The sequence below is a fragment of the Protopterus annectens genome, chromosome 4.part0 (assembly GCF_019279795.1).
Source record: "Protopterus annectens isolate FY-2018-M chromosome 4.part0, PAN1.0, whole genome shotgun sequence".
Classification (NCBI taxonomy): Eukaryota; Metazoa; Chordata; order Ceratodontiformes; family Protopteridae; genus Protopterus; species Protopterus annectens.
The window spans coordinates 672,168,498-672,180,843 of record NC_056733.1 but is presented as its reverse complement, the minus strand read 5'-3'; the positions used below and the strand labels follow the sequence as shown (position 1 = coordinate 672,180,843).

The following is a 12,346-nucleotide window of genomic DNA, read 5'->3' as shown; positions in this document are numbered from 1 at the left end:
GGTGGTCGGGCTTCCATGGTCTCCTACATCTGCCTCCTGCCTGGGAGTGATGAAGAGTGTACTGGCCACTGGTATCAGTCAGCAGTCTGTCTCTATAGTACCTGTTGACATCTCTGCCACTTCTCTTGCTACAGGACCCAGAGATCCTCCGCCTCAGGTTTCCCCATTGATTCTCCTGATGTTTGAGATCCTCCTAGGAAGAGGACTTGTAAGAGGAAGCATGTAGACTCCCGAGTCTGTCACTCCGGATACTGACTTTGATGAGTCAGAGGGATCCCTAGATCCCCTCTGAGGATGTCTCCTTCTCAGACATCCTAGAACTTCTGAAACAGAGGGAAACTGGCCCACCAACAATCCCTCTGAGGATGAGTCAGTATACCTAGAGGCGCTTGGGGGCCTCCACCTCCTTATGCAGGTGATTGCGCAGCTCCTGACTCTGTAGAGCCAGTCCCTAGGAGGCCTTCAAAATTTATCATGATGCCATGGTGGTGGCTGTGGCCACCAAAAAGGAAACCCCATCCTCCTAATAAGGACTCTAGGACCATGGATAGGATGTTTTCCTCAGCGACCTTTGTGAATTACCTATGTCACTTCACCAGACTCCAAAGGGATATCCTGAAGGAGCTGGGAGAAGTAGTTCAGGATCCTACAGCTGCAGGGGCTCAAGAAAAATTGCTTCTCAGCTAGGAACCCTCAATTCCATTGCAAACTCCTCCATGCTAATATCTTATTGATGGGTCAGCTTTGTTTGGCCCTCAGGTGAAGGAAACCTTGACCAGGTGCGAGCAGGACGGCAAGACTCTTTCTGCTGTTGGAGTCCCTTCTAGGCCTTATCCCAAAGGACAGAAGGGTGGGAAGACTCTGACAAGCCCTTTCAGCATCCCTGAGGTGTTGCCCGGCTGTCCCTCCTTGGAGGCAGTCGGGGAAGATATCACTGTACCCAGAAGCCTGGCAAAACTACTGCAAAAGAGCCATTCAGCCAGTTACAATAGACCATTCAGAGCCGGAATCTACTCAAGGTTCTTTTGGTCCCCAAAAGACGGGAGACTGGAGACCAATATTGGATCTCAGCAGACTCAACAAGTCTGTCAGGAAGACAAGATTCAATGGTCACTCTTCAGTCAATTCTGCCCTTCTTACAGAAGGACAACTGTGTGCTCAATAGATCTTCAGGATAGGAGATTTCTTGGGGTCCAGTCATTTCCAGTTCAGAGCCCTGCCCTTTGGTCTCACTACAGCCCCAGAGTGTTCACCAAATGCATGGCAGTGGTCACGGCTCACCTGCAGGTGTTTACTGGCTCCTGTCAGCCACCACCAGGCATCAGCTTATACAAGCCAGGGATTACACAATAGACCTTTGTTCTCATTTGGGCATCTCAATCAACAAAGTCATCCTTATCGCCTGCCAGTCTATTACCTTCCTTAAACACTGTTCGGATGTCAGCTACCCTTACAGAACAAAGACTTTCAGACATTCAGACTCATGTCAGGATCATTCTGCCCCGCAAGCAAATACAGCCCAGAATGCTTCTACAGGTATTAGGTCTCATGGCTCATTACTCTTCTTCCCTGGCTCGATTCTACATGCGCTTCTTCAGTGGATGCTGTTCACACAGTGGTCATACCAGCATTCTGGTGACACAGACATGCAAAGAGCATGTTGCTTGGTGGATCACATCGTCTCAGGTTCACCAAGGCAGGTGCTTTGTACCTCCCTCCGGGATAGCCACTGTCACCACGGATGCCTCCCTGATCGGGTGGGGTCATTATCAGGGCAGGATGGTTCATCCATCTGCACATAAATGTCCTGGAGATGAGAGCAGTGCAGTCCACACAGACAACATGTATCAACAAACAAGACTTTGGCAATGGGCGATCTCCTCTCATCGGTTTCTGGTATATCCCTGGGAAAACCAACATTATAGCGGACAGATTGAGCAGAGCTATCCTCATGCCTCACGTGGTCTCTCAAGCAATCTATAGCGGAAGAGATTTTTCTGGAATGGGGTCAGTCCATGTTGCGATCTTTTGCTACTCCCCAAAACAGCAAATGTCCAGACTTCTTCAGCCTCTTCCCTCTATCAGGCCATCCCGACCCAGGATTGGCCCCAGGGACTTCTTTATGCCTTCCTCCATTTCCTCTGATCCCTCAGGTGATCCAGAAAGCTACCGCTTTGAGAGCCAAATTGATTCTCATTGCCCCTTACTGGCCTCGACAAGTTTGGTTCTCCATCATCACCTTTTGGTGCAGCGCATCTGGACCCAGTGCCAGATCTTCTGATTCACCAATCCGGTCAGCTGCACCGGTCAATCCCTTCTCTCAACCTCACAGCATGGTTGCTCCACTTCCTTCCTTAGCCAGGCTTCCTTTGATCTCTAACCCAGTTAGAGACATCATAGTAGCTTCACTAAAATCCTCTACCAGGAGGATTTACACAAGCAAATGGAACGTTTCTCTTATTGGGCTAAGGCCCAAAATATTGATCCTTTTACTGCCCCTGTTCAGGCAGTTCTGGACTTCTTAGCAGAGATTTTTCATGCAGGCTCCTCTTCTTCCACAGTCAGAGTTCAATTGGCTGCTATTTCCAATTTTCATGTCGGGATAGCAGATCATAATATTATGTCCCATTGGCTCTGCAGGGCCTTCTTGAAAGGAATTTTCCTACTAAAACCTCCAATCAGGAATCCTCCTCCTCAGTGGGATCTAAATTTAGTGCTGACATCCTTGATTGCCAGCTGTTTCTTGTTCCCTGAAATATCTTTCTTGGAAACGTTATTTCTAGTGGCTATTACATCTGCCAGGAGGGTGTCTGAACTTCATGCTCTTTCTCCCTATTTGGTTTTCACAAAGACAGAGTATCTTTGAGAACTAAAGAACAATTTGAATCATTCCATTGATCTCGGTATTTTTCCCTAACTATTCAGACAGAGCTGAACAAAAGCTACATTATCTTGATGTCCATCGTCAACTTAGATATTATTTGGACAGAACAAAAAATTTAGAAAATCTGATCAACTTTTTGTTTCCTATGCGGATAATAAAAAGGCCTTCCTGTTTCTAAAGTGACTTTGTCCAGATGGCTTTCTTCGGTCATCACTGAAATTTATACAGGGGAAAACAGCTGTGCTCAAAACCTAAAGCACATTCAACTAGGAGTTTAGCTACTTCTACAGCTTTTCAAGCTAGACTTCCTTTGGACACTATTTGTGCAGCGGCCACTTGGGCTACTCCTCACACTTTTGTTTCCCATTACAAATTGGACTTGGCCTCCAGGGACAGAGCCAGTTTTGGCTCTACAGTCCTCAAGAGTTTGTTCCATTGAGCCACCCAGGATAGAGGTGCTGTCCCATCAAGCAAGAATGAGATTGACCCATGTTAGTTGTCTTCTCGCCTTCTTTCTTCCCTCCCTCCTTCCCCTGGCCTGGACAGACCTTGTATAAGAAACTATTATGCTAAAGACCATTTAGACCTGGTCCTTTTTCCATCTGTAAGTTTCTTCTTCCTTTGGGAAGAATTTCATGCTTGGTGTTATTGCCCTTTGTCAACAAACGAGATCTGGGTACTTACCGCCTTGCATCATGGGATATGGGGCTGCCTCGAGCTGGTAAAAGTGACTCTCGAGCTTAGCACCATCAAGCAAGAAAGAAGGCGAGAGAAGACAACTAACATGGAACGTTATGGTAGGTACATAACTTCTTATTGCATCTTATTCCTTCCAAAATGATGGTTGTAACCTCCTGCTTTCCTATAAACAGGAGTTTACAATGCTGTTGAGGTTAAACTATTCACCATAGTTGAGGGATAACCCCTATCTATAAAACAATTTTTCTGGAAATCTACTAATCTCAATACATCCCCCTGTTTACTACAAAGCCTAGAGATTCTAACCATTTGGCCTTTTACTACATTTCGAAAAATGTAGCGTGGGTGCATGCTATCAAAATGAAGAATGCCATTTCTCCAGCATGGCTTCCTGTACAGCGAAGTAGTGATTCTGTTATTACCATCCTTGGTGATGGTGATGTCCAAAAAATTCACACTATAGATCGAATATTCATATGTGAAGCTTAAAAAAGAAGTGGTAGATTCCATATATGCTACAAATTCATGTAGCGAATCTTCATCACTGTTCCAAAACAACAGGATGTCATCCACAAAACGCCTATACAAGATAATGTTGTTAAACCTTTCGTCATTGAAAATGAATTCCTTCTCCCACTGGTAGATGGCCAGATTTGCATATGCATTTGCACAGGGAGTGCCCATGGCCACTCCCCATGTTTGTGCATATAAATGGTCATTAAATAAAAAGATGTTGTTATTCAAAACCATATCCAGCAAATTACATACTGCCATTTGGTCATTGTTATCCATAGTGCCATGTTCATGTAAGCATTCTCTTATAGCATCAAGGCCAAAATCATTAGGGATGCTTGTAAATAAATTTTTAATATCTAATGTTACCATCAATGTTTCCTTCTGTAGATTTTTACTTACTATATCTTGTCTTAGGTCTTGTAACAACCCATATGAGTTTTTTAAGATGGTAGGAATTAGATTTACCAAAGGGCCTAATTTAGACTGTATATAAACAGATGCATTCTCTGTCACCCAGTGTCTTCCAGACACTATAGGGCGTAGAGGGGGTGGAACTTCCCCTTTATGCATTTTTGGAAGCCCTTTAATCAAGGGAATCAACGGAGAGTCTATTAATAAGAAGTCATACAGAGATTTGTCAATACATCTGCTCATTAACATATCATATATAGTATCATGCACACCTCTTATTAAAGATTCCACTTGCGATTTATCTAACAATTTATAAGCTGAATCATTGCTTAGCATTTTATGCATTAGCTCCACATACAAGCAGGTGTCCATAGCAACCACCCCTCCACCTTTGTCCGCTGGTTTAAATACAATCCCATCATCCTCACAAAGACTCTCAAGACAACATTTCTGTGCATAGTTTAAATTCACATAAACACCTCTATGCTTTTTCTCTTTATAATATAAATAAAAATCATGCTCACATGAGCGCAAAAAACATTCGACCAAATTAGGCATTGGTGGCATGAATGAACTTTTTCTTTTACATGCCTGTGAATCATATGCTAAATCATTATTAGTAGAATCTGTAAACAGTACCTTGAGTGATAGCTTCCTCGCAAAAAGGCGAAGTGCTATCAAAGTTTCAGAGAGTTCACTTCCTCTGGAAGGGATAAAAGATAAGCCTTTATTTAAGATGGATTGTTCATCAGTGGTAAATTCTCTGGATGTCAAATTAAAAAACAAAGTATTCAGTTCCTTGCCCTTCTCCTCGGTTCCGGTGTTTCCCCCGATAATTTCCTCTTGCCTCTGCCTCTGCTTGTTGAGCGCGCCTGCGTTCTGCTTTTGTATGGGAGCGGGAAGTTTAAAGGTAGAGTAGGTATATTGGAACCTGTAGCTGTATCAGATTTTGGTCTCGCTCCCAGCCCTTCATTGATTTTTAGACACTGTTGATTGCACGGGATAGAAGCATTTGTAGATGGTAGTTCTCTATTTGATGTATCGCCTGAGGGCTCCTTATTTACGGAAGGTTCATTCAGAATGTCAATACGGGTTGCTAGCTCAGATGTATTCATCTGAGGAACATCTGAAGAAAACACAGGTTCAGATTCATTTCCATTGGCCCTCGGCCATACAAAAATACGACCCATCTGGAAATCCTGACAGTCCCGTCTCAATTTTTTAAGCTTGATTTGCTCAAGCCTATTGCTATACTGCATAAGCTGCCTAAGCATGCTGTTGATTTTTGAAACACAGGGTTCGCTCTTATAGTTAGTTGTTAAACATCTATACTCATCCTCTACTTTAATAATCAAATCTGCTTCTATAGGGGAGAAATACTCTATTAACAACTTGATATACTTAGCTCCAAACTCGATATTCAGCTGCTGCCATCTTCGTAGTAGTTCCGGATGGCTGTCCCCATAGCTTGGCATGCATAAGACTCGCATGCCACGCGGAATCACTTTGAAATGAAGGCAAGCCTCCATATGCCTTCTTTGCCATATGAGCCTATGGAGTTTATACAGGTCATTTTCCAAAGTTCTTAATGACCCGTAAAAATCTTGCAAGTTCTCAGTATTTCAGTATTTTGTATTACCATGTCCGGAGTATTGCTCTTTAGATCAAAATTAAGTAGAGGATTATCCTGCTGGTGAAACAAGTTGTTCCAATCATCGGTACCGCCTGTACCTATTGGATTATAGTCCAATTCTATATTAAGTGAGTCCATTGTGTAATGGTCAAATAAGCAAACAAATAATACCAGTAACAGCAGCAAGCAGAGAATGACCATTCAAAGGTTCCTTCCAACGTTGGCGCTAAAGCATAGAAGAATAGAAAAACTGCAAGGAACCACCACGATGTAGAATCCACAATTTAATTGATTTTACAAAAAGAAGAACAAGCGCTTTCACGCACCATCCCGGTGCGCTTCATCAGGTTACAATCAAAAACAAAAACTTCAGCCTTTAAATACAAAAACTACCATCAATTACTCAATTAAGAGCATCAATTAGTGTAGTCTATTAAAACATTTAAAAGGGGGATGACATCCCACATGCCCACACATTTTCACAAAAAATATGTACTTCATAAAAAACTCCTTTTTATGTCATATCTGTCCATTGTCTAAAGAAAAAAGTCATTTTAATCATAAATAGACCTATTAAATTCTCCTAAAAGAAATTATAATAATTAGTGTTTGATCTAAACATCTACATTATTGCCCCATCAAATTCAGCCTATTAAAATAATAATCGAGGCAAATATTTATGTGAATGATGACAACATTGAAACACAAAAAACAAGATATATTATTATGAAATAATTCTGGTACACTGGTTATATTGATAAATCTGAATATATATACCCATGGTGAATGCATCTAAAACCTATTCTAAATACATGATGAAGAACATACAGTATGTGCTATGATATAAACATCAATTTCATATGAAAAAAATGATTAACAGTTTAATAATATAAAGTGGATAATATATAATATATAAAACTGATCAATATTTAAAGCAAAGTGAGACACCAATATCAAATGAAACCATATATACACAATAAAAAATAATAAATAAAAAATAATAAATAGTGACTTGATGTGGGTAGCACTCTTTAGTTTTATGTAGAGGGAAGGCATATTTTTTTATCAACCAGAGGAAAGTTTATGGACTAAAGGTTATAAACTACCTTCCTTACCAGAGATTGATATCAGAGTATAGGCAAAGATAAATGGATATCAGAGTATAGGCAAAGATAAATGGATAGGGATAGAGGAATCTTAATTGAAAGACCTGACGTGGTAGAGTTTTTAGTTGAGTATAGAACTGGGGTTTCTGTGAAAAATGAGATACTTGGTAGGGTATATAAAATATTGCATGACAGCTACAAGAATCAATCAGAGGAGATTAGAAAATATTTGGAAGGGAGATGGGCAAAGAAGTTTACAAAGGAACATACACATGGCTCCCAAATATACAACAAAGTTCAGAAGACTTAGAATTTTTTGCTTGGAAGTGCTTGCATTGGTATTTTTATATCCCAAGCAGACTCCAAAGAATATTTCCTCAGGTAGATAGCAAATGTTGGAGGTGTGATGGGGAAGAAAAAGGTAACTGGAAACGTGTTTTGGGAATGTAATGAGCTGGCAGATTTTAAACTTTTCCTACAGAATAGTCTTTTAAGATGGGACACATGATCTGGTTTGTCTAGACATAATAAGGCCTTATTACATTTATTTCTGTTGGCTGCCAAAAAACAATTACTAGAAAATGGAAATCAAGGTCTAAACAAACTGTATGTGACGTACTGAATGTTGTAAAATAGATAAACAAACTGGAAATGGGATCTTTATAAAATGAAAAGATAATATTGCATACATGTAAATGGAATTTGTGGGAACAGTACATGCAGAATAATGTTCAAGAAGATAAGGAGTGAGGTTTAAGGGATGTCATGAATTGAACAATTTATGTAATGTTGAACTAAAAATAAGAAGAGTTGTAAAGAAAGAAAACATATGTAATGTCCAATGTATGTAAATAAAAATATTTAATATGGTTTATTTTCCTTTCTATTAATGCACATGTACCTCTGTCTTATTTGATAATTTAACTAAGATGTTAAAATCAAAGGAACAGTTATGGACAGTAAGTAGCAAAGTCTTGAATTAATTTATTTGTGAGGGGAAGAGGGCAAGAGTTAAGTGGGATACACTGATTCTCTCTCTTTTACTCTTTTTTTGCACTAGTTACCTCCTTCTATTGTATAACTTGATTATGGCAGGGGTCCACCAGTCTGGTTTCTTTTCTTGGAGGAGTGAGTGTTGGTTTTGCTTGGGATAGCACTATCCATGCATTCTTGTATGTGTCGGTAGAATGCATTAGTCAAGGATTTTGCAGCTTGGACAGCATTATCCTTTAGCATGGGGGCTTTGAAACTTTCCACCTCGGTCTTAAGTAACGTGAAGTTTACTTTTGAAAAGTGTTTGACGGTGGTTTCCTTGACCAGGAGTGGGGGCGGAATGTGGGTATCCAGAGTGATTTGTTTATGGTCAGATCTAACCAGCGAGGGGTTGACCTCCGGTGTGGAACACCGGTCACTCATGTTGGTGATGACCAGGTCCAATATGTTGTCACCTCTGGTGGGAGTGTTGAACAGTTGATCCAGGGCATATGAGTTCATAAATTCTAGGAAATGTTGGGCAAGGGGGTTAGTACTTGAGTAGTTCTCCCAGTTAATGTTTGGGTAATTTAAATCACCCAATATTAGGGTGTTTGGTAGGACCTTTATGTTTCCAGAAACGTGGAATGGGGGTCCTGGGACATGGTGGGTGATCTGTAGCAAGCTACAATTTGAATTGCAGTTTTGCCCATTGTTAGTTGCACGTGGATGATCTCTGAAGCATCATGCTCTGCCACTAACCTGGAGGTGTCGGTATCCTTGATGAATATGGATACGCCTCCGCCTTTTGTATTTTGGTCCGGGTTCTGTGGCTGAAATGTATGGTATGAGTTGTAGCCTGGTAGTGCTGGGGTGCTCTCTGGAGCCTTAAACCAGGTTTCAGTTACTGCACATATATCGATTTTCTCCATACTGTGGTACTGAGGAGTGCCTCAAATGCGTGCATTTTGAGGTTTAGACTTCTAGCACTGAGTAGCATTACCCTCAGTTTTTTGTTAGTTGTGCTATTTACGGTGGTGGGTTTGTCTTTTGAGCCTTGCCTAAAAAAGGCACTTTGGGGGTGGCAAGAGCCTTGGCCAGTATTCAAAAGCCTAAGGGTGACAGGTGCAAGCAGTCTCTAGCTTAGCAGCGTGGCTTATCGAGCATGTCATCCCAGGCGGACAGACACTGGATCCCCTTTGAATGACACCAGAAACTTAGCCAATTGTTGAAATTGATAATTTTTTTCTTTATACCGTGGTATCATTCTTGGTGAGGGCAGGATGCTACTCAGGGTCAGGGTCATATCGGCCTGGGCTACGTGATCAGAGAGCTCTTTTCATGTAGTCCAGGGAGGTACAGCTTAGATCATTCACACGAACATGGACAATGACAGAGTCGTATTTGTACTTGTTCTGGAGTGACCTTTAGAACACATTATATAAATAGTGAAAACTTAATTCAGTAGTTCAATATCTACAATTAACAATATCTAGAAGAAGATTAAATGTAATTGGTTTAAGTAATCAAGATATAAAAAATCCTAAACTTGGGACATGTGTGCAAGAGTTTAAGGATTATTTGCAAATTATTTTTGAAGAGAGAGAAGGAATAGAGCTTAGGAAGAGGTGTTGACTGCAGTGTGGAGAAAGAGGGTGGGGGGATGGTGAGTGTGTTAAATGGTGAGCAGAACAATAGGAAAGATAAAAATGGTGTTAATGCCCCCATATGTCATTGTGATTAGTTAATGAGGAAAACCTCACTTAGACTTTATAAAAGTTTAACTTGGAAGGCGTAATGGTTTGAGGGAATTAGTGTGGTGGTTAGTTGGTAGAGCATGTACAAGTAAAGGTATGTTAGAGGCTTTAGCATGTACAAGTAGAAATATGCTGGAGGTGTTTTTTCAGCTGTTTCCTAAATATGATGTTGGAATTAGTGCCTTTGATAAACAGAGAAACCAATTCCCACAGGTTTGAGATAAGGACAGAGAAGCTGTGATTACTGATTGAGAGTTTAGTTTGAAGCTATTGCTTTTTTTTTCTATGTTTATGTGTTTGAATTTAGTGTACCTTTCTAGAACCATTTACCCTAGCATTCTTTGAGGAAACAGAATCTCGTAGGGAAACGGCGAGGTGACTGGTCCCAAAGTTTGTAAAAAGTGATTTTAGTTTTCCTAATTTGTTCCTTTATTGGTCTATCCTAATCCTTTGACCACTTAATTCATCTGTAATTACTTTTTTGCAGGAAAAGTAAACTCGGTCACCAGGCTGGTCTATTTTTGACTCTTTATTATGACCTTTTCTAGAGTCTTTCCTTTGTTCCCCTTCATACATCTTGCCAATTCTGTCTTCCAGAACACTGTTATGCTTAGTGTAAGTATTGCGGAAATAAAATTCCAAGTGTAGAAGATTAACTAGATTAACTGCAGACAGATATCCATTTTATAACCTGACTTGTAGAGCAGTCCGACAAGTCCGGAGAATAACTGGTCTCTGCTGAGGACAGTAGTAGAAGCCTCATCCTAAGGAGGCGAATAGCATGTACTGCCTTCAGTTCCTTTTTGCCGTAAGATGTAAAGGGTCATTTCTTCTTAGGGGTATATTGGTTTTCTTCCTAAAAGCTTGTGAAAGCATTGAGTACCCCTAGTTGGTGCCTTAACCCATTTATATTCATATTTAATATTGTATTGCTTGTTTGTGATTGGCGGTTGAAGCATGTCATTTTTTTCATAGTGGCACATGGCACCTCTGCAGAGAGCCACCAGGAAGTGTTCCTTCAGTAGACCTATTCCCCCAAAGGGCTTCTACTTGCAGTGCCTTATTTCATTGCATGGGAATCATCAAGTTGTATCTTGCAAGCGGTGGGAGACTTCAATTAGAAAACATTACTATGTAAAGTCCAAAATCTTAGGGCCTTTATGAAACATAAGAAGCTTTTGTGTTGGGCCAAAGGACTTCTACCCCTCCCCTAGCCACAGAGTCATTTACAGGTTTCCAGGAGAGTAAAAATTAGGAGTCACACATCACAAAGCACAGTCACCACCAAAATGGGGAAAGCACAGAAAGTGATTAATGAGTTAGCAGAAGGAAACGGAGATAGAGAGAGAGTGCGAGAGAGAGCAGCCTTGGAGAAATAAGTCTCATTTAGGCATGAAGGTGCCAGCTTGCTCTTGTTTATTGGTTTCCCTGTCTGTGTTAGTCTCTTACATGTAGATGGTAGGATTATGGCATCAGACCTTTCTAAGGCCTTATTTTCTGTTGTCAATGCTTCACAGCTGGACACTAGTTTCCAGACATCCTCAGAGTTCCTAGTACCTCCAAGAATATTCATTTGGTGTTATGGTGTATCAGCTTTTTTCTCCATATGAATTTCCTACAGTTGTAGTGGATCAGCTTCAGGCCAAGCCCTCATTTTAAGGCCTTTTGCTCTCCTTCAGTCCTGTCATGCACAGTGATCGATTTACTGGATATTTACACTATTACCCCCACCTTAGCCTTCTTTAAGTTTGAAGAAATTTGCTAAAGCACATGTGGTGACCTGGCATTGTGAAACCTCTAAGTTTGGTCAGTCTTGTCCCCGCCACTTGTGGTCTGGTTCCCCAGGTAAAGAAGAAGAAGGATTCATTGCTAGAATGGTTCTTGGAGTCTTACTTGGGGGGGGGGGGCAAAGATCTGTCATATTGTAAAGATACTCCATTCTCCACTTGGGCATGGCGCAGAAAGTTTTATCGCATTCACACAGAGTACTATCTCACAAAGCACCTCTGCTCCCTGGAACAGTACTAACTACAACTCTTAAGTGCTGCCTGTATGCACCTACAGTAAAATGTGACAATATAAAAAAAAATAGTATGGCAATCATATTGTGATGCCCGTGCACTGACCCAGTAATCAAGGAGCCTCAATCCTCACCACTAACACCAGTGAGGAGCATCCACATTGGGAAGGATAACAAATACACACACAGTAAAGTACAATTTCCCTTAAGAGCACTCAGAGTTCACAGTCAGTCTGGGGCTGGTTTCTCCCTTTCTCTCCAGATCCCCAATAAGACTCCCACTGGCACAGCTATAGAATGGGGTTCTTAGCCAGGGTCCCAAGCCAAGTCCTCCTAGCACTCTCTCTG

At 41.1% G+C, this 12,346-nt stretch overlaps 1 protein-coding gene across 1 annotated transcript in view; it reads left to right on the top strand.

Moving 5' to 3' along the window:
- The window catches only part of TCTN1 (tectonic family member 1), a 1,166,238-nt gene that overhangs the window by 207,626 nt on the left and 946,266 nt on the right, over window positions 1-12,346 (top strand). The window lies entirely within an intron of this gene.